Below are 19,657 nucleotides of genomic sequence, written 5' to 3'. Positions count from 1 at the left end.
GACCAAACATCTTGATGTGGGTCTGGCTTGTCAGGCTAACCTTCTTGCACTGACTCAACCAAAGCTGCAGTGTGGGAAAGTTCATTATTCACTCACAGGGGAGTGAGAAACAAAACATAACAAAAACATACATCAAATAAATGTTCTTTATTTATGTTTTGGTTCTGTGAAGCTGCCTTTGAAAATCAGGGTTTTGGTTCCAGGTTTGGTTAAAAGCTAGGTATTTCAGATATTTTGAATATATAAATGAGAGCTTATTTTAATATCTTTGTCTGTCAAAGATTTTAATTTGTAATTTGCCATTAATTCTGAACACAATGCTTTTTGAAGTGTGTTTGGTTAGGGTTAGAGCACTTTTAGATACACTTACACTTTAGGACTGCAGTTGATGCCCTGACATACATAAAATTAATGTTTTTATTTTGTATCTGTACAGTTGCTTTTGAATAGCTGCCTATGAGGGTCAAATTGACCCGAAAACATCACAAACGTAATAGTAGCTTTGTTTGCATATGTCAAAAAACACCAGCATGTTTAAACTTTGCATGCATGTTCATGATGATAAATGAGAAAAAGTCACAAAATATCAAGAAAAAAAACAAAGGTTTAATATTATATCAGGTAGCTTGAAAAATTAAATAATAGGTAATTTTTACCATCTGTGGCTGACAAAATATTTTTCTATATTGAAATAAGTGTGGAAAACCAAAAATGTTTGCTTCATACGGTAGTAAAAAAATAAAATAACAAAATATAACCAAGATATGTTATTATTTTGGGTCAGTCAGTACAGTTGCCTTAGAGCATTAAAATATGCGGGTCAAATTGACCCACGAACATCACGAATGTAATAGTAATTTTGTTTGTATATGTCAAAAAACACCAGCATGTTGAAACTTTGCATGCATGTTCATGATGATAAATGAGAAAAAGTCACAAAATATCTAGAAAAAAAACATAGGTTAACCAGTATTTCCAACAACTTGAAAATCGAAATGGGTCAAATTGACCTGCAACATAACACAAGAATACAAAATCTTAATGAGCGAGTCACTGAGTCATTCTTTCAAACGGCTGATTCGTTCAAGTGTCGCCATCTATGTTCTGCTGTGATCTTTGGAACTATTTTCGCTGCTGAAACAGAACAAAAATTTAAGTAACTGAATATGAATTACTAGTTTATTAAACTGTTATATGAAATCAGTGTCACATTTTCAATCATGATGATATTCAGCACTCTTGGTCGTGTGATGTTGCTTAACTGTATCGTACGTTATAATAAAAACTCACATTCTGAGTTTCTTTGAGTGAACTGTGCTCATTTGTTTCGATTTCTCATCAAGAAGCTGCACGAGCCTCAACAGTGAAACCTTGTTAGCGTCAGTACATTATAAATTATACAATAAGTCACTATCAATTAGCACTTACACTAAATTAATGCAGAATCATTCTTGCGTTTTTGTGATTCATATTGGTAATTAGTTACTTTTTGTCGGGAAAGTAAAATTCTCTTTTACTTGCCCCAGACACACGGACAAATGTTATTGATGAGCCCTGAATAATCTATACAAATTCAATTACAGTGTAAGAAAATATTTTTTTATTGTCACACATAAAGGTTCAGTGACGTTTGTGGTGAGTGATTGAAGGCGTTTCTGCAACAACTCTTTTACATCATCAGGGAATAGTGTTCATAATGTAGGATGCAGCTGGTCTTATAAAAATGATCTCATATTCATTTGAGGCCATTACACAACTGTACACAGCAATCATTTGATGTAATGAGAGCTATAAGGTATCTGCCCATAACCATACTGAGCGTTTCACAGTTGGCAACACACATTACGGCTGAAGGCATCCTTTTGTTTTCCCCAAATATGAACCCAGGCAGATGTAGGAAACGATCACTCAGTGTTCCTTTTTTCAAATCGTTGAGGATTTTGTGTTCTTTACTTTTGAATGGTTGTCTAGACAATGTGATCTACTCAGAACAGCTTTTCTTTTTAAAAACAAACTCAATCGTGCTTAATAAGGCCAGGAACATGTACTAAAAAAACTGAGGGGAAAAAACAAAAACGTTTTGATTCAGGTTGACTGATTTACTGTATGCTACAAAAACATACTCTGTGCAACTTCAAAAACACAGATGCAAACTGCTTGATTGCATTGCTCACCGTCCCATTGAACATACTTTGTTTCACAATTTGCCATGGAAGGAGTTGAGCCGAAAGAGAAAACTATTAAAGACGACGTCTAATACCTCATGTGGCAACATTGAGACTGCAACCCACATTGAGTTTTATAATGACACTATTATTTACACAGCTTTTAGAGCTGCTTTAGGGTATGATTCTCACTTGGGGGTGTGAGATTTCCCGGGTTCAAATGAGCCCTCAATTTCATGTTACGCCCCATCTAGGGGTAAAGTACGTGACATGAAATGAGAGAGCATAAGGAGGGGGATATTTTATTTTTTTAATGATATACAAGATTACAACAATCAATCAAATGAAGAGGAAATTTTCTTCAGGAACTGACCAGGGCAAAACAAACAAAAAGGATACAGATTTCAACACTTTCAGAACAGAAATAACCTATCAAAAAACAAATAATAAAATGGCAAACAAAATGGCAGCAAATTCCTTACTTTTTCCAAGTTTGTATACCATGTATTTCCAAACATATTTACAGTCGAGGCAAATCAAAATCAGTGTCAGTAAGCAGACATTGGAGTCAAAACAGCAAACAGTTTCTTACAATTTATAACTATAGAACAAACAATGCTCACAAAAACACTCTTAAACACTCAAACTTTGTCTAATCAAACAGTCAAACCAACAACACTTCTCACAAAACACATTGGCTGCATCCGAAATTGCATACATCCCTACTATATAGTAAGCGAAAAACAGTACGCAACAAAAGTATGTCTAAATTCACAGTACTTTACTTATACAAGTGTAGGCAAAAAGTACCCGGATGACCTACTTCTTCCAGTAAGATTCTGAAGTGCGCATACAATGGATATTTTACCATCTCACGTTTATGTGAATAGCAGTGAAGCAATGAAACTGACGCTGGTAGGTTACATGAGATGACTGACAACATGACGAATGTAGCACGTCTTAATTGCATTCATACTACACACATTCATACTATATAGAACAAACTTTTTTAGAGGTCATGAAGTAATAACTCAAAATAAGTACTTACTCAAGAGAGAATGATATTTCAGACACAGCCAATGCCTTCCTACTGAAAGTGACATCCGGACTTTAAGGTGTGCTGGAATCGACTGCGCCAATCAGGAGTCAGGATGGACCACTCATTGGTCTGCAGGAGCCAATCAGCAACGTACCTGGACACAAATGCTTCGAAATGAAATATAAAAAAATAAAACCTTCTGTTTTGACACTTGTTGTTGGTTTCTTTAAAGCTACACTGTGTAACTTTTTTAGTTTATTCTTAGCTAAAAACACTTAGTACTTTCAAAAATATATGTGCTCATTAATGTATTTACTTCTTTCAAGTAATAAAGTATTCTCGTAAGTTTATAATATGCCATTGAAAATACATACGGGTGAGGGGTTCGAATGCCAGTCGCCATGTTGCCCCTCCATCTTGAAAGTACATTAGCCAAAGAGAGACATACCCGTAAATTCAAGCTTCGCCTTTCGCGTTTTAACACTTGATGGTACCGTGTCGAATGTGAAGCGGGGGATTGCGGTATTAATCTTGGACTAAATCGGCCATCGTAGGTGTCACGGTTCATGAATTCACCATTTCATTCTGTCTGTTATGTGTGGTGTTGTTGGAGGCGTGGTCACTGATTACCCACCACCGATCACTCTCACCTGCTGCACCTCATTACCGGGCCCATATATTCCTGTGTCTCACTCAGCTCGTCTCAATCAGTTCCCTAGTTCAGTTGTCAGGGCACTGATCAGGGAGTCAGCCCATTGACTTATGTCCTAATCAATGCCCTGACTAGTGAACTAGGGAGCTGATTGAGACGCAGAGTCAGTCTTGTGTCAGATCGTTGCAGTGTGTCCTGTGGGTTTCCTGTATGCTCGCGTTCTTCATGGGATTGCTTCGCTCCGGTTCCAGTTCCTTCCGACCGCGTCGGCCTATGCCTTCCTGCTTCACGGATCATCTAGTGCCTGTCGGCTTCCCCTCACGGACTGAGCTGCCTCATTGCCCTTGTGGTCACCTGAGACTTATCTGCCTTTCTGTCTTGAGACATTACTGTTCTGATACAGCGTGCAAAGAGAGTAATAAACCATTTTTATACGCAATTGAATCTTGCTGTTCTTTTTTTCCCAGCGCACACGACAGTAGGACTTAAAACGAAATCACAATTGAGAGGAACAGAAACTAATATTCACTGGATGGTCATATACCTTTTCACACTGCGTTTCCGGCAAATACACGGATAATGCGACCTGGCGTTTGTTCCCGGGCCGCTAGATTTGGCCCATTTTCACTGCCAGCGAAATACCGTAATATGTGCGCTTTCACACACAACCCGTAACGGTCCCGGAACGAGTTGACACGTGACATCCTGATGTGACGTATAATGGCAAGCGATCTCAGCTTCAGCGCGGATAGTAAGGAGCTCCGTGGTCTCGACTTGTGTCCAGTTTGCCCACATTTCTGCTTGTTTAATTTTAGTTTCTTTTGTATACGAACACTCTCTGCGTTTAAAACACCGACTAGCTCTTCTGGCACTGCAGGGTTGTATTATTGAAAAAACAAGCTCTAGGAGTCGCACGATAACTACGCACATGTTGCGGCATTAGTTTTGGCTTTTGTTCAGACAGCGCTCGTCCCGGGTCGAATACCGCAATGTTACTAGGTCCCCGACCCGGGTTCAATTCGGTAATCAATTCTGGGACGTGGATGCCTTCACACAGAAGGCGACCCAGCAATGCTCCGGGAATATTGCGGGTCCGACGTGCAGTGTGAAAGGGGCTTTAGAGAGATAGTTTGCAGCTTAATTTTTAAATATAGACCAGTTTTTCTGAATTTGCTTGCTTTTCGATATTCTTACACTCAATGTCCTGTCCTGTTGAAATAACTGTTTGAGGTTTTAAATGCAAATTCACTTCAGCTGAGTAATCAATGCTGACCCTGTTTACCAGTAACAGAATCTGAGGATAAATAAACCACAGTTTTAAAGCTGTTGATACAGTTTCCCGGTAAAAATTAAACTTGAATTCCCGATTGAACATATCCCAGGTTATCTTTAGGTTTCAGTGCTACATATGTTTTCAGTTTCCCTGTTTACAATGCTTTATTTTTTGTGCTTATGTAATTATGCAGCTCTATTACAATGAAAAATAATAGTTTCAGGAAAGCAGTAAATCTTATGGGGCACTCGTATTCTCCCTTGAAGGTTTTGGGCATACAAATGTATTACCTCACTTTACATATATTAACGGCTGAATAATGTTTGTTCAGAGCACCACAGATGACGCATCATCACCAATTCTGCAAACGACAATTATACTCAAATAAAGGGAGACTGTAAAATTCTTTAAGATCAATATTCCCACCCTATTGTCTCTATGGTATAATAAAATTACCCTGTGTCTTTTGCATTAGCCATAAAAGATAATATGACATCATTTTCGGTTCACATTCACGAGTTCATGCTGATGCGCTTGTAATGGTTTAGTGACTCGTTAAATATCTGGTTATTATGACATTGTGTGGCTGATTAAGTGGCTCATTAATTTAACTACACATTTTGTAAAACCTTAAATACACTTCAAAAGAAGCAACACCACAGTGAATCTGCAAAACTACTCTGTAGAGGTGGGAGGTCCGCCATAACGCCACAGAAATTCTCCGCATTCATGTGAATTGTTATTTTATTGCTCCTTCCATGATGTTTGCTTTTATTCCCACCTCGTTTTGTTCTCAGATATAAACCTTCTTGGAAAATGGGATTTTACTGCCTCAATGTGATTTTATGTTGCTCTTATGTATCCATTAACAACTGCAAGGCGTGGAAAAAGACAGGCTTGTTAAAGGGATTTGATTTGGGATCAAAGTTCCAATTTAGAACTCTGAGATTCTTTTTGTTCCTCAAAGTTCCAAGAACTCTCAGATTCTTTTTGTTGCTATATACACAATGGAAATCTGGGATTGTTTTTTTATTGTAATATATTCCTGTGGTCAAGCATCATTACTCCAGTGTCACACCACTTCTAATATCTGATTGTTGAAAATGTTGATAACGGATGTTACTGTTTAATATTTTCAGGATGAAGAATAGAAAGTTAAAAAAAAAATTGTTAAAGTGCCCCATTATGCTATTTTAAAGTTTCCTAATGTAGTTTTTGAGGTATCCAACAACAGGTTTACATGCATCAAAGGTCAAAAAACACTTTCAATGGTTCTCAAACGACTCTATGGAGGAATTGGTCTCTCTAAATCCCTCTTTTCCACAAACCTACTCTGATCTGATTGGTCAGATGGACCAGTCTGTTGTGACCAGTCTGGATGAAGCTAAACATCCATTAACATAACTGAACTCCAGCTCCATCCGAAGGCTTCCCAAAGCTCCGCGATTGTACACACTGTAAAGACCGTAACGATGACGTCGCTTTAACACCAATCACAACACGAGTCCAAATTGATGATGAAACATTAGAAGAATAGTTATTCAACCCAAAACTTGAGCAGGACGTTTCTCAGTGATGCTACTCAGTGAGGTTCATTATAAGATGGTTCAACTGTAACTCCTTACCATCAGCATTAACAAGTGTGCGTCCAACAACAAACCTGTGTGTTTGTGTGTGTGAGTGTGTGTGTGTGTGTCTAATTTATTGCAGCGCACATGCAGGTACTGTATCAATAACAGCGCATACATTAGCCGAGCTCTAACGTGAATGACTGATGTAACATTAAAGTTTGCAAAACAAATCTTGCTCCATCCTTTATCTTTACTCAAAGTAATAATAATGTCAGACAATCTGCATTAGACACAGTTTTAGGTAATAATGCAGCCCACAGCTGATTTACGGTAGTATTTCAGTAAGACAGTAATAGCAATTTTACTGAATTAGCCGGTTAGCCAGATACCAACACAATATGAAACACAATAAACACATTGAACCTACTGAACCTGTCATTTTCATTAAACTGGTTGAACTAGTACACCAAATCATTTGATCCAGTTCACGTCTCAAGTCAGATTCACAAGCCACTAAATCAGACTAACAGGTCTCTTAAAGGTGTCATGAACTGGCTTTTTTTCTTTTTTATACTGTTGTCTGAGGTCAACTAATGACGTTCATGTGGTTTTTACATTCAAAAACATCATAACTTATAAGTAATTAGTTATTAATTAGGCTATTTTCTACACTGGTTTTGAGGCCGTCTTCTGAACGCTGGGTTCGCGTGTCAAACTTCCAAACTGCCGAAATCACGTGACAATGGCGATCCGAATCATGAATCAATAAGCTGATTCATAACCGTTTGATTCTTTATTTGAGGATTGAAAAAAAACCCGGAAGAGAACCCTTTAATGTTATTAAAAAGTAACTAAGAAATTAACATAGAATGATTAAATCTTTATAAGTATTTTTCATTGTCAGTTTGGTAATAATGAATTAACATGTTAACTAATGAAGTACGTATCTCAAAGTTATACTGAACAATAACAAATAATCAGAACAGTTCTAATTATTAGGGCATGATGTAGGCCTAGTCCAGATTAAAACATAAAAAATGTTTAAATTTGAAAATAAATAGCCTATTAGGTCTTTAAGTATTAAGTATTTGGTGCTGTGATGAACAACATTGAGATTACAAAAACGAATGGCTGTTTTAAAAACTACACGCGTTTTTTTGTTTGTTTGCTGGTTTCCGGGGTAACCGGCTGCATTCTGCAGTTCATCAGCGCCCTCTGCTGTCACCGAGCGGCACTTCAGCAGCGCGTCTCCTTCACCGGTTCAGTCATGTGCAAACGCACGTTGGGCTTGTTTATATCTGAGCGCGTGTCCCTTTGACGCAGAATACAGCGGTGTTGAGCATTTATAAGGTTGATGGGCAAAGTATTCTTGAGTGCATTACAAAAAAAATTATAAATTGTTAATAAATTATTATTTACGATATTTTAAAGTGCCCACGATAACAATATCGTGCATATTCATTATCGTGATAAATCGCATTATCGAAAATCGGCACATGTCTAACTAACATTAACAAAAACATTATACTTTCTGTACCAAATGTAGCTATTGCTCAATCTTAGTTAATGCATTAACTAATGAGACCTTATTGTAATTTGTAAGCCTACCTGTTGTTCTTTATAGGCTAATTCTTTTGCACTTTAATCTGTTTGAAAATTGTACTTTTACAGCTCTGAAAAAAATCAAGAGACCACATAACATTGATTTCTCAATGAGGGGTCTCTTAATTTTTTTTCCAGAGCTGTATATATTTTTGGTGCATTATTGTATTTAAACATTCAGTTATTTTTGTTCTTACAAAAATAGTTCTTAAAGCTGTTATGCTATGGCAATAATTTTTTTTTTGCAACTTATTTCAATATTGTGATAATATTGTATATCGTGATAAAACTTCACTTCATTTCACTTCAATTAATCGCAACATGAAAAATTGATATTGGCACATGCCTACTCTGCAGAAAATTGTTTGCTTAGGATAGAAACATCACCAGTAAGGTGAGTTAACACACCAGTATGTTGCAAAGAACAATGCATATTCACCAGAACTACATTAGAAACATACGGAGGAATGGCCGGTGGGTAGATCTCTTAAGGGGTGTTTATAAAGGGGGAGGTATGTGCTTTCAACATGCGGCCGGCGTCTCCGGGGGAGGAGAAGAAACTCTGAACTCATATGGAGTCACTGTGGCCTTCGGTTCTTCAAGGTCAGCCAATCAGACAGATCTGAGCAAGCATATGTTATGTCTAGAAGACGACAGCTGAGCCGCAGATATTCTCTTCCTGTCAGAGAGTGATGCGTTCGGCAGGCGGCCAATGATGGAAGCCTTCTGAGCTGCTACTAGAAAGCTCGGAGCAGCGCTACGGAAAATATCACTCAATATACTGAAAAGAAAATATTGAACAAACGGATATACACAAGGGAATCCAAGAGAACCGCACAGAATACATTTCAAGTGGTTCAATTTTGTGTTGTACAATCATATACAATGACCCAGAAACCCGTGCGCTCATATATCACTCCCACAAGGAGGACTAGAGATAAATATTGTGTAATTTCTGCTGTACCAAAGGGATTTGTGAAATTAATAACGGTTTTCAAACAATGTTTCTCAAGCACTTCCACCATCTTTCTTCCATTGTTTCTACGGAAAAAGTAAATTGGAGGTGAAAACTAGCCTCTGATATGAAAGCTGATAATATACTCCATGTAATAATACAAAGGGCCTATAAAGCTGTCAGAGGAACTGTAACCTGAATGATTTTGGCTTTTACAGGATGATCAGGACCCAAATCAAAAGGTTGTTTTCTGTCATAAAGCTCTTTTTGAAATTGAAATTGTATTATGTAGAAACAAAGAGAATGCAGTGTGACAAGAAACATGAATGTTGCACAGCTATATGGGAAAATGGCCAAAGTGTTGTGATTGACCAATCAAAATCAAGTAATATGTACCAATGCATTTAAGTAAAACATGACTTGCTATGATTAAATGATTAACCTGATAACCGTCACGATGACGAGGACGTGCTGAAACTCTCTTTGCTTAAATTAGCTCAAAATTACTATCAGATGTAAGTAATTACCTTGACAAACTATACATCATTAAAAAGATCTAAGACTAAAGTTTAATTTTGTTACCTCTGTTTTATTCTCAAAGTCTTATAATGACCGTAATGTGTTCATATGTGCCAGGAGTTATGAATATGATCTTGGGCGTCGCTACCTTTTGATTGTAATATGCGCGTCATTTGCTCCCATTCATAAAAAACTCCTCTGTGGTCGTCATGAAGACACTCGACAAAACAACTTCCCTCAGGGCTTTTACTTCAAATGTGTGCAGATGTGGAGAAATATTGATAGATTCTCACATGTTTGAGTCAAATTTCTATACAGAGAAGTATTATTTATTCAATCTTTATCCAAAATCCGCGGATGTCTCATTATGAGCACACTAGACTGTGATATGCTGTGTTTTCAATTCATTCTGGCAGCCGGAGGGCGCTGGAAAGCTGTACTACTGAAAATTCACCCCTTATGGAACACATGAAGAACAGACACACCATGTGACATTCAGGAAGTATCTGACATTTCCAAAACAGCTTCCTGAGATCGTTATATCGCTATTTTATGCAGATAGACACGTTTTAAGACAATAAACACACAATCGCGGCAATATATGGTTGGTCTGTGTTCTTTATGCCATGTTGGGTGGTTTCATAATAGATGATATTTATAATGCAATGCTATTCCACATAGCTTTTAGCATTGTATATTTTCTGTCAGATTTTTTGACCCGAAGCTACATGAGATCACATATTGTTATATAAAACACTCGACTTATAAACTATAAAGTGATATGAAGCAAGTTTTGAATAAAACATGATTTTAATCGTATAAATTGTTGTTTTGCTGGTGTGCTAAGCTAACATGCTAGCTTGCCCTAGATGCACCTGCCACTGAGTAAATACTTTATTTTTATGAACATTTTCTAAATGTAAAACTACTGAAATGCTTATTTGGACGAAATGCATTCAATAGAGTCTCAGTGAGGGTAAAGTGAGAGGTTTGATTTAGAAATGAGGTTTGAATAGAACAGTTTGAATAGAGAATCGTTAGTAATTATAATGCAGACAAAAGAATAATAATTGGAGCCATAACCAGTCCGCAGAAGTGTGAATGTGTGCCGGGGAGACAAACTGAATGGGGCAGTTTGCACCTCTAAACAATAGAGGCAAAATAGAGAATGAAAGCTGAGAAGACATGGCAATAAACATCAGTTGATATTTTAGAGATATCTCAAAATAAAATCACATGAAACAATCTTGTAAAACGTTTAATAAAATTCAGAGTTTTAGACTGATCATCTTCAGATCTGAAATATAACATGGTCAGACTTGTGGCTTTAGCTGTAGTGCATTTCTAGATTTCTCCAAGGCCCACTTCAATTTTATTTTCATAAAGATATTTCATACAAATACATTTCTAATAACTTTACAAAACTTTGAAGCTTATTATAGCTTTTTTTTATTATAAAAAATATTATCATTTTGACTTTACAGTAAACTGCCAGGTGTCTGCTTTCAAATGAGACCATAATTATGCTTTTAGTGCAAAGGATTCACAAACTGTATTTGTTTTAGTCTGAGTATACATTTCTTAGGATTTTTTCAAAATTTAGAAATCAGCTTAACAGGTTAAATCACTGTAGCATTCTCAAAAATACTGAAATTTTCCATAAGGTGACTGACATAATAACCTTTTTTAGGGGAATCCATCATTGTACACAGCATTACTGATCACGCCTAAACCTGCTGCTCACTAGAAAAAGACATACCCTCTCTGACATACACTTACACACACTAAACAAGTCTAAACACAAGAGGCTGTTGTGGTGTGTCAGTGCCAGTGACACATACTGTATGTTTAGAATGACATACTACTAATGCATTTTCGGTATATATAAACAATATGCACATTATTTAGAATACCCTGAAAAGCATAACAGAGCACAATGCATGGGATAATGCATCTCAGAATGTAATGCACTCAATATGGGCTTCCATTTCTAGTCTGACTAATGAACGGGAAGCAACAAATGTGTTTTTTTTTTTTTTGCTCTTTTTTTAATCACTGACAGAAGATGAAAATTTGCTAAAGATGTCTAGATGACAATTCGAAATGGAATTTTCATAAACTCAATTTCGTGACTCTTGATGAACGAAAATACATTAGACATTCATCTGAAATCACAATCTTCACAAACACCAAAGATCATAATTAGAGTTCACAGAATTCCCACCCATTGGTTCGTTACCTCCACTGAAGAGAAGCACAAACCTATAACACTATCCCATAATACTTTAGTAAAAGAGCATAAATATAGAGAACAAAAGACAGAGGTGGAGAACGTCACTTCGCAGCCAGAATTCCCTTTCTTCCCATTACGGGAAACTCCAGGCATTTGCATGACCCACAAAGCATGCTGATGAACCGACATGCATCCATCCAAAATAGTTTTTCCATGTGCGACAAGACGTTTCATATGAGCTGAGATGTAATTCCTCAAAGTTCTCCACTGTCTGTTATTTTTTCCAATAACTCCCTTTTCCATGAGAAATCACGAGCTACTCCGAAGACCTACAAATTACAACGCCGCTGGGTTATACTTAAAGTATAATGTATAAAACAGGTTTTATATTAATTTCAGATCTTTTTTGTTCGTTTTGATAAATGAAGTCATGCATAAGGGTGAAGTATGTATAATCGTCCTTGGAAGACTGTCGTTATTCTCTGTTAAGGATTCCATTATTTCATCTGAGAATCTGAACTGTGTGGAATATTATAATGGTAATTATTACACATGACAGCTACATTAAATAACTACAGGTGTGTTTAAGTTTCAGTTGTGATGTTGCTAAGGTGTTCTAAGTAGCTTTTAATTCATTGCCGTGTGGTTGCTGGGATATTCTGGGTGGTTGCAGGGGGATTTCGTACTGGACCAGATCAAAATAACTAATTCCAAAGTCTCTGTGATATTCTGGTCTTTAGATATGGCGTGCATCCCTCCTTTAAAAGTAGGCCATGTCTCTGAGAATAGCTGCCTTATCATCATCCACCAGGCCTAAACGACAGTGTAAATCATATAAAAAAGTAACGGAGCACCTCTCTTTATTAATTTGCATCATTTTAGGTCTTTAGCACAAACAAATAATATACTAATAAGGGATTGTTTGTTCAGAAAATTAACCCAAACTATGAGCAATAAAAAAAGCAATGCTTGCTTAAACAAACACCACTAATAATGGCCATTAATGCAGTGCTGTTTTAGCAGCATAGGTAGCTGTAGGGAGGCCTGATTCTCGTTCTCTGACTCACAACCTCTTTATGCGAGTTATTGAGTTTCCAGACGCGGTTGATCTGGGGTGAAATGTGGCAGTGGAAACATATCCTCCTTTTCCTGACGAGCCTGTTAGAATGTTCTAGCGAGAGACCCAGACAGACAAGAAAGAAATGATATTATGAAAGAAACAATATGCTGCCCTGTTCTGTCTCATCTATGGAGAAGGGGAAGGTTTCCTGTACACAGCAAGCCTGACATCTAGTGGCAGCGAGCCCCCCAGTGTCTGGTTTGGTGTACGGTTCTCATCATATGAAACAGTCTTTCCCTCATAGCTCTGAAATGAGTTCATCTTTTTGGGAATCATTTTGGGATGGTTACGCAGCACACTGGAAGATGATCCCGTGCATAACGGGAACTGACTGAATATTCAGAATGGAATATTACTATGGAGTCCTACTGTAAAATACACATTGTATACAGTATTTGGCTAATGTAAAAAAAACTTGCAGCTGGAACAAACTATATAATCATGAAACAGGAGGTGAGACACGGTAAAATTAAGCAGTCTTTATTCACAGTTGGTGAAGAGCATAAGCCGTTCAATGAGCAGGCACACTTAACTGACAAATTTCTCTTTTTGCAGGATGGCTGATGAGTACACAAGTGATATGCAATCTGAAGGAGTTTGAGGAGGGTGAAGAAAGGTACATCAAGTTGTGTATTTGGATAGGTTCACTCTCGTGTAGAGACTGACGAAACTGGAATAGGCAGGCAAATAACAAGCCAAACAAAGTGACTGTGCTACGCACAAACAATACCGGACAACTGAAGAGTGCACGAGGAGGAACTTAGATACACAATGGTGAGGAGTTAAACGATGAACAGCTGTGACCGAGTTAGTGTCCATGGAAACAGATGAGTGGCAGGAAATTGGACAAAGGAACACATGTGACTGAAAATAAACTAAAAGTCCATGAAAATGAAAGTATGATCAAAATAGGATCCAAACAGAACAGAACTGTAAGAGTATGGCCTTGCGCTGTAACAGATGCGGTGAAGTGGGAAAGGTGGGGGCTGGGGGGCGGATGAGGAGCCGACAAAGGAATGATGAGAGAAGCTGGTGAAGGTCTGGCAAAAGCAGGAAGGGCAGACCAAAGAGTCAATGGAGGAAGAAGCATAGAAGGAGATGATGGGTGGAGCAGCTGGGTGGTGATGACCCAGAGCTCAGCCATGACAAGTCGGTGGAGGGAGGAGCCACGGTGTTGACAGAGCCTTTGTTTGAGGATCCCAGGTTGCAGACAGAGAGCTGATGGCCTTGAACAACGAAACTGGCGCAGGAGACTGGCTTACTCGGTAGGGAACATCTAAATTTCAACTATATTACTGATCTGCCCACATTGACACTACACGATAATTGAAATTTGCTGGATAACATCCCTGTTTTCACCAGAGCGGCTGTACAGCAGAATCAAATTCTGTTGCATTATCATCCTGTTAACACCGTGAAGCTGCTTTGAAATACAATGAACTGCAAGAGGTTCAACCTGGCGCTCAGGTAGAGTTAAATATTTAAAAAGAGTTAAATAAGAATTAAAAAGCCTTTATTAGGTATGGCTTAAGTAATTTTTTTTAAATTACAAGAGCCAACATGTTTCGACCAACAATGGTCCTCATCAGGGCAAAGCAACCTGATCAGCAACCTTAGGTTGCTTTGCCCTGATGAAGACCATTGTTGGTGGAAACATGTTGGCTCTTGAGATTAAAAAAATTACTTAAGCCATACCTAATGAAGGCTTTTTAATTATTTCCTTCTCCTTCGTTTACATCTGATTGAGTGCCTTGGATCTGCCTTTTTTTGTGTCATTGGTGCTTTGAAATAATTGGACTTGTAAAAAGCGCTATATAAAAGGTGATTTTGGTTATATATTTTTTTGGAGACCAAGGCAGAGCTGAGGCAACGATCGTTGAGGTATAACTGGAGCGTCCGAGGACTAAGGCAGAGCAACCAAGGACCTAGTTGGAGCCAGAGGGAGGGCGGAGCCTGCTGGAGCCAAAAAGGGTGGAGAGCGGGAACGTTGCAAGTTTGCAGCTCATGCAGGGTGACGGCTGACCAGAGGGACGAGGGAACCTGGTGAAGCCGCAAGGCTGAGGATTTCAGGTGGAGCTGAGGGCTGGAGGAGCCAAGGCGTCACATATTGGCAAAAGAACCAAGGCAGAGAGAAGGGATCAGCAATCAGAGGTGGAGCCGAGGGATCATCACACTTAGGCTAAGCTGGTGAATGCATGGCCTGATGCTTAAACACGGCAAGGAGTCACATGGAAGACGAAGGGCTGCAGGAAAACCAGCTGAGGAAGGGCTGAAGGACTGGATGAGATCTGCAGTGGAGGTGGGAGAGTTTAGAGAGTGTCCATGTTTTTGCTGGGCAATTATGTTGTTTCTGCACTGGCTAGAACCAGTGGTGACAATAGTTCTTATGATGAAAGTCCAGGGTGGGACAAGGTTGGGAAGCACTGCTTCAGAATCCCAATCAATCAGCCTGTCCTCTGTGTCGAGCTCCACCAGAACTCCTACCGGGACGATGTTTGTCAGCTCACACCCCTGGTCAGACTTACATTGGGGCTTCGGCTCTGGGAGGATAGGGAGTGGTCACACAGGCTCCGTGTGAACAGTGGGCAGAAGCTCTCCATCTGCGGGGGCTCTGGTGTTGTTGTCTCCATGGTGGTGGTGGTGGGCTAGGCTTTGGGTCTGGCTGTGGTCAGGGTCGCGGGTAGGCGCTCACCAGACACCGGATGATGGCCCTCCGATGAAGACGAAGATGATTCGAAATTAAAACAGTATTTATTAAAGAACTCAAAATAGGCAGGCAAATAACAATCTAAACAAAGCAAGACCATGTGCTTTGCACAAACAATACTGGACAACTGAAGAGTGCACAAAGAGGAACTTAAATACACAATGGTGATGAGATAAATGATGAACATCTGTGATAATAGAGTTAGTGTCCATGCAAACATATGAGTGGCGGGAAACTGAACAAAGAAACGTGACTGAAAATAAACTAAAAGTCCATGAAAATGAAACTAGGATCAAAATAGCATCCAAATAGAACTATGAGAGAACCACTGTGCACTAATAAATTATGTTAAGTCAAAAAAAATTTGTACATCTAAATGAAAACATAAGGGTAGTTATGTAGCCACCTGTACATATATTTGATATGAAATTTACAGCCAATGCAGCCTGATAAACTTTCAAATAATTTGCAGATAATTGCTAAATAAAATGGGGAAAGGTGGGTTCACCAACAAATCTGTATATGAATCCATTTTCCATGTCCAAGGACATGAACGGCTAAGAGCTGAAATATGTAATTACGGTAATTCCATCATGCTGAGAATGCAGCATAAATGCAATATTAGTCTTTATTTAATTCTTCTTGTAAATGAAGTCAAACAGTTTTTCCATAAACAGAAGTGTGTAATATAATAAGTTAAAACATCACATCTGTGTTTGTTCTCACCCTTACATAATCTCTTTGACTGCAGGGCAAGAATTTGTCATGCCCAAACCTGAATCCTCCGCCTGGTTCATCTCCATAGAATGGACACATCCATCTCCACCAAATTACACCTCACAGATGACCATCTTTCACAAAATATTTGTGTATGTATTTTCCCTTCAATAAATTCTAAATTAAAGTAAAATATAGTCTAAACCATTTAAATGTGAATCGACATTTTCTAATCATGTTCTCTGCATTATTGTTTTTATCTCTGTGGTTGCATGCCTCCTCCTCACAATATTTATTCACTATGATGCCACAATTCCAACCAGATTATCATCCTTTTTTTACCGTAACCAAAGTTCCGCTGTTGTGCCTGGAAACTCGACTCAAACAAACACTTATGGGGAGTCGGAGAGCACGGGTGAATCAACAAGGAAAAGGGTTTTGCTAAGTTTTCTAAGAGAGAAATCTATTCCCATCTGTGGTATCAGCAGACTGGAACACAGGGGCGCCAACATCACACCCAACATTCATGCTGCTTCAAATTCCTCTTCCTGATAATGGCTCAGACTCCATTTCAAGATTTGCTTTTGTCTGTAATCTCTAGTTCCGAGAAGAAAATAAAGGCAGTTTGCTCACTCCAACACAGAGGTGTTTCATTCTCAATGTATGATTTACTGAAGTGGGCGACAGAGCCAGAAAATAATTAGCGGGAGAAATGGGATCAGGACTTGTCTTGTACCTGGACCACCCACATGAACACCAAGTGTTAATGTATCAGAGGATTGTAACCAGTTATGGGTGTGTTCAAATCCCTATCTGAAGCTGGAGCAATAATATTGATGGTTCTTTTGTCATCTGCTATTGGCTGAATTATAAAAATGGCCTCATTGGGACTTTGGGACTTGTTTTTAAAATGCATGCGTGATCGGATTTGATCCGATATATAACACACGTCAAACATGAGGAACAAATCAGAATTGATATTGTAACTGGATGCTCTTATAGTTACCAGTAATTAAATTAACATTGTTTATGTAAAGATAAACAGAATAGAAATAAAACTATGCATTAATGTGTTTATATGCACAAATGAGCAACATTTTAACTGCCAACTATTGTTTTATAAATCATTTCCATTCAGGATTATTATACACACGTCTTTGTAAATGAATCCCCTGATGTCCAACACTCAACAGCTCCTAAAGAAGACATGATGTTGATTAATGAGAAGGATTAAAAAAATACACTTATCAAGTGACGGCGTGGTCCCTAGTGCATTACGTGAACATGCTTGACACAGACCCGATTAACCTGCTGCTTTAAATATGCTATGTTTATGGCCAAGTGATGACCACGGTTCCTGGACCTCCAGAAGTGAGAAGCTCCGAGATGACACTGGATTTATGACGAGTGAGCTCTTGTTTTTTTAATAAGTGGAAAACAGAACCATGGGCCATGTTCACATATCTGGCTCGGAAAGTATTCCAGAGGCCTTCCAGCTGTTGGACACGTCCCATTCGACAAGCAATAAAGATGGTATGAAAAAACGTAAATAGCAATACCATGTGCACGACCATGCGTAATAGTTTACATGTGAGAAAGACACAAAAGGCCACAGCATTTAAAAGTGCTGTTGCACATATTAGCAGATAATGGAAAAAGTACCATCATTTATATTATTTTGTGGCCACATTCATTTAAAAACATTTATTGTTGCACAGTTCACACTTCTTAAAAGGGTTCATTCACCAAAAAATGAAAATTTGGTCATTAATTCCTCACCTTAATCTCGTTCGACACCGTAAGACCTCCGTTCATCTTCAGAACACAAATGAAGATATTTTTGTTGAAATCCGATGGCTCAGAAAGGCCTTCATTGACACCAATGTCATTTCCTCTCTGAAGACCCATAAAGGTACTGAAGACGTCGTTACAAAGCCCATCTCACTACAGTGGCTCTACAATCATTTTTTAAAGCGACAAGAATAGCTTTCATGCGCAAAAAAACAACAACTAAATAACGACTTGTATAGTGATGGCCGATTTCAAAACACAGCTTACTGAAGCTTCGGAGCGTTATGAATCAGTGTATTGATTTGTATGATTTGATCGCGATCGTGTCAAGCCGCCAAACTGCTGTAATCAGGTGACTTTGGCGATCTGAATCATGAATCGATACACTGATTCATAACGCTCTGAAGCTTCAGAAAGCTGTGTTTTGAAATCGGCCATCACGATCCAAGTCGTTATTGGGGGGGGGGGGGGGGGTTGCACACAAAAACTAATTCAAGTGGCTTCATAAAATGATTGTACAGCCACTGTAGTGAGATGGGCTTTGTAATGACGTCTTTAGTGCCTTTATGGGTCTTGAGAAGGGAAATGACATGTGTCAACGAAGGCCTTTCTGAGCCATCGGATTTCAACACTAATATCTTCATCTGTGTTCCATGATGAACAAAGGTCTTACGGGTGTCGAACGACATGAGGGAGAGGAATTAATGACAGAATTTTCATTTTTGCGTGAACTAACCCTTTAAGCTGACTGGAAAAGTGCCCAGATTTAAGATATGAAGTAAGATTGACGAATCACTGACAACCATGTAAGGACACTCATTTTGCAATCCGTGCTCTTTTGCTGGTCATTAAAATCACAATTGTGTCAGGCTGTTGCCATCCAACTGACACTCATTCAGAACAAAAGAATATTTCTGAACCTGCACTCAACTTTTTGTTTTAAAGCTATGAGCTCATGGTCCTGTTTTCCAAATTTTCTGTAATAGGTCATCTTTCTAATGGTTTACAAGCCATTGCATTGCATCAGAACATGAAATCCTTTTGATCTGTACAGACAATAATGTCTAAACAGAAGGGCATTGTAGGCTTACATTTATCGTATTGGGTTACTAGTAGTGTGGCGTTTAGTGGGCACGCTCAAGTATGCGTAAAAAACGACTAGCACAGAAACATGCCAGAGCCTTGAGTTCACCTCCACCATATATAGAAATATATAAAAGCCACTTGAAAGTCTCTTTTAGTGGGCGTTACATGACACTATTTAGCTTATTTATTCAGAGATGCTAAAAGCCATATTGCGCAATTTCTAAAAC

General features: G+C 38.5%; 2 long non-coding RNA genes across 3 annotated transcripts in view; one reads left to right on the top strand and one right to left on the bottom strand.

Moving 5' to 3' along the window:
* Positions 1-19,657, bottom strand: part of LOC137041653 (uncharacterized) — a 145,389-nt gene that overhangs the window by 102,362 nt on the left and 23,370 nt on the right. For both annotated transcript variants that reach the window (XR_010898133.1, XR_010898134.1), the window contains exon 4: positions 3,214-3,358. This is a non-coding gene — a long non-coding RNA (uncharacterized lncRNA). The remainder of the gene's footprint in view (positions 1-3,213; positions 3,359-19,657) is intronic.
* LOC137042061 (uncharacterized) lies at positions 14,276-15,415 on the top strand. The gene is made up of 3 exons (XR_010898209.1): positions 14,276-14,394; positions 14,492-14,596; positions 14,979-15,415. It is a non-coding gene; the product is annotated as an uncharacterized lncRNA (long non-coding RNA).

Source organism: Pseudorasbora parva, chromosome 15, assembly GCF_024679245.1.
Source record: "Pseudorasbora parva isolate DD20220531a chromosome 15, ASM2467924v1, whole genome shotgun sequence".
NCBI lineage: Eukaryota > Metazoa > Chordata > Actinopteri > Cypriniformes > Gobionidae > Pseudorasbora > Pseudorasbora parva.
Note: the sequence above shows the minus strand (reverse complement) of the source record. Positions and strands in the feature narration are given on the sequence as shown.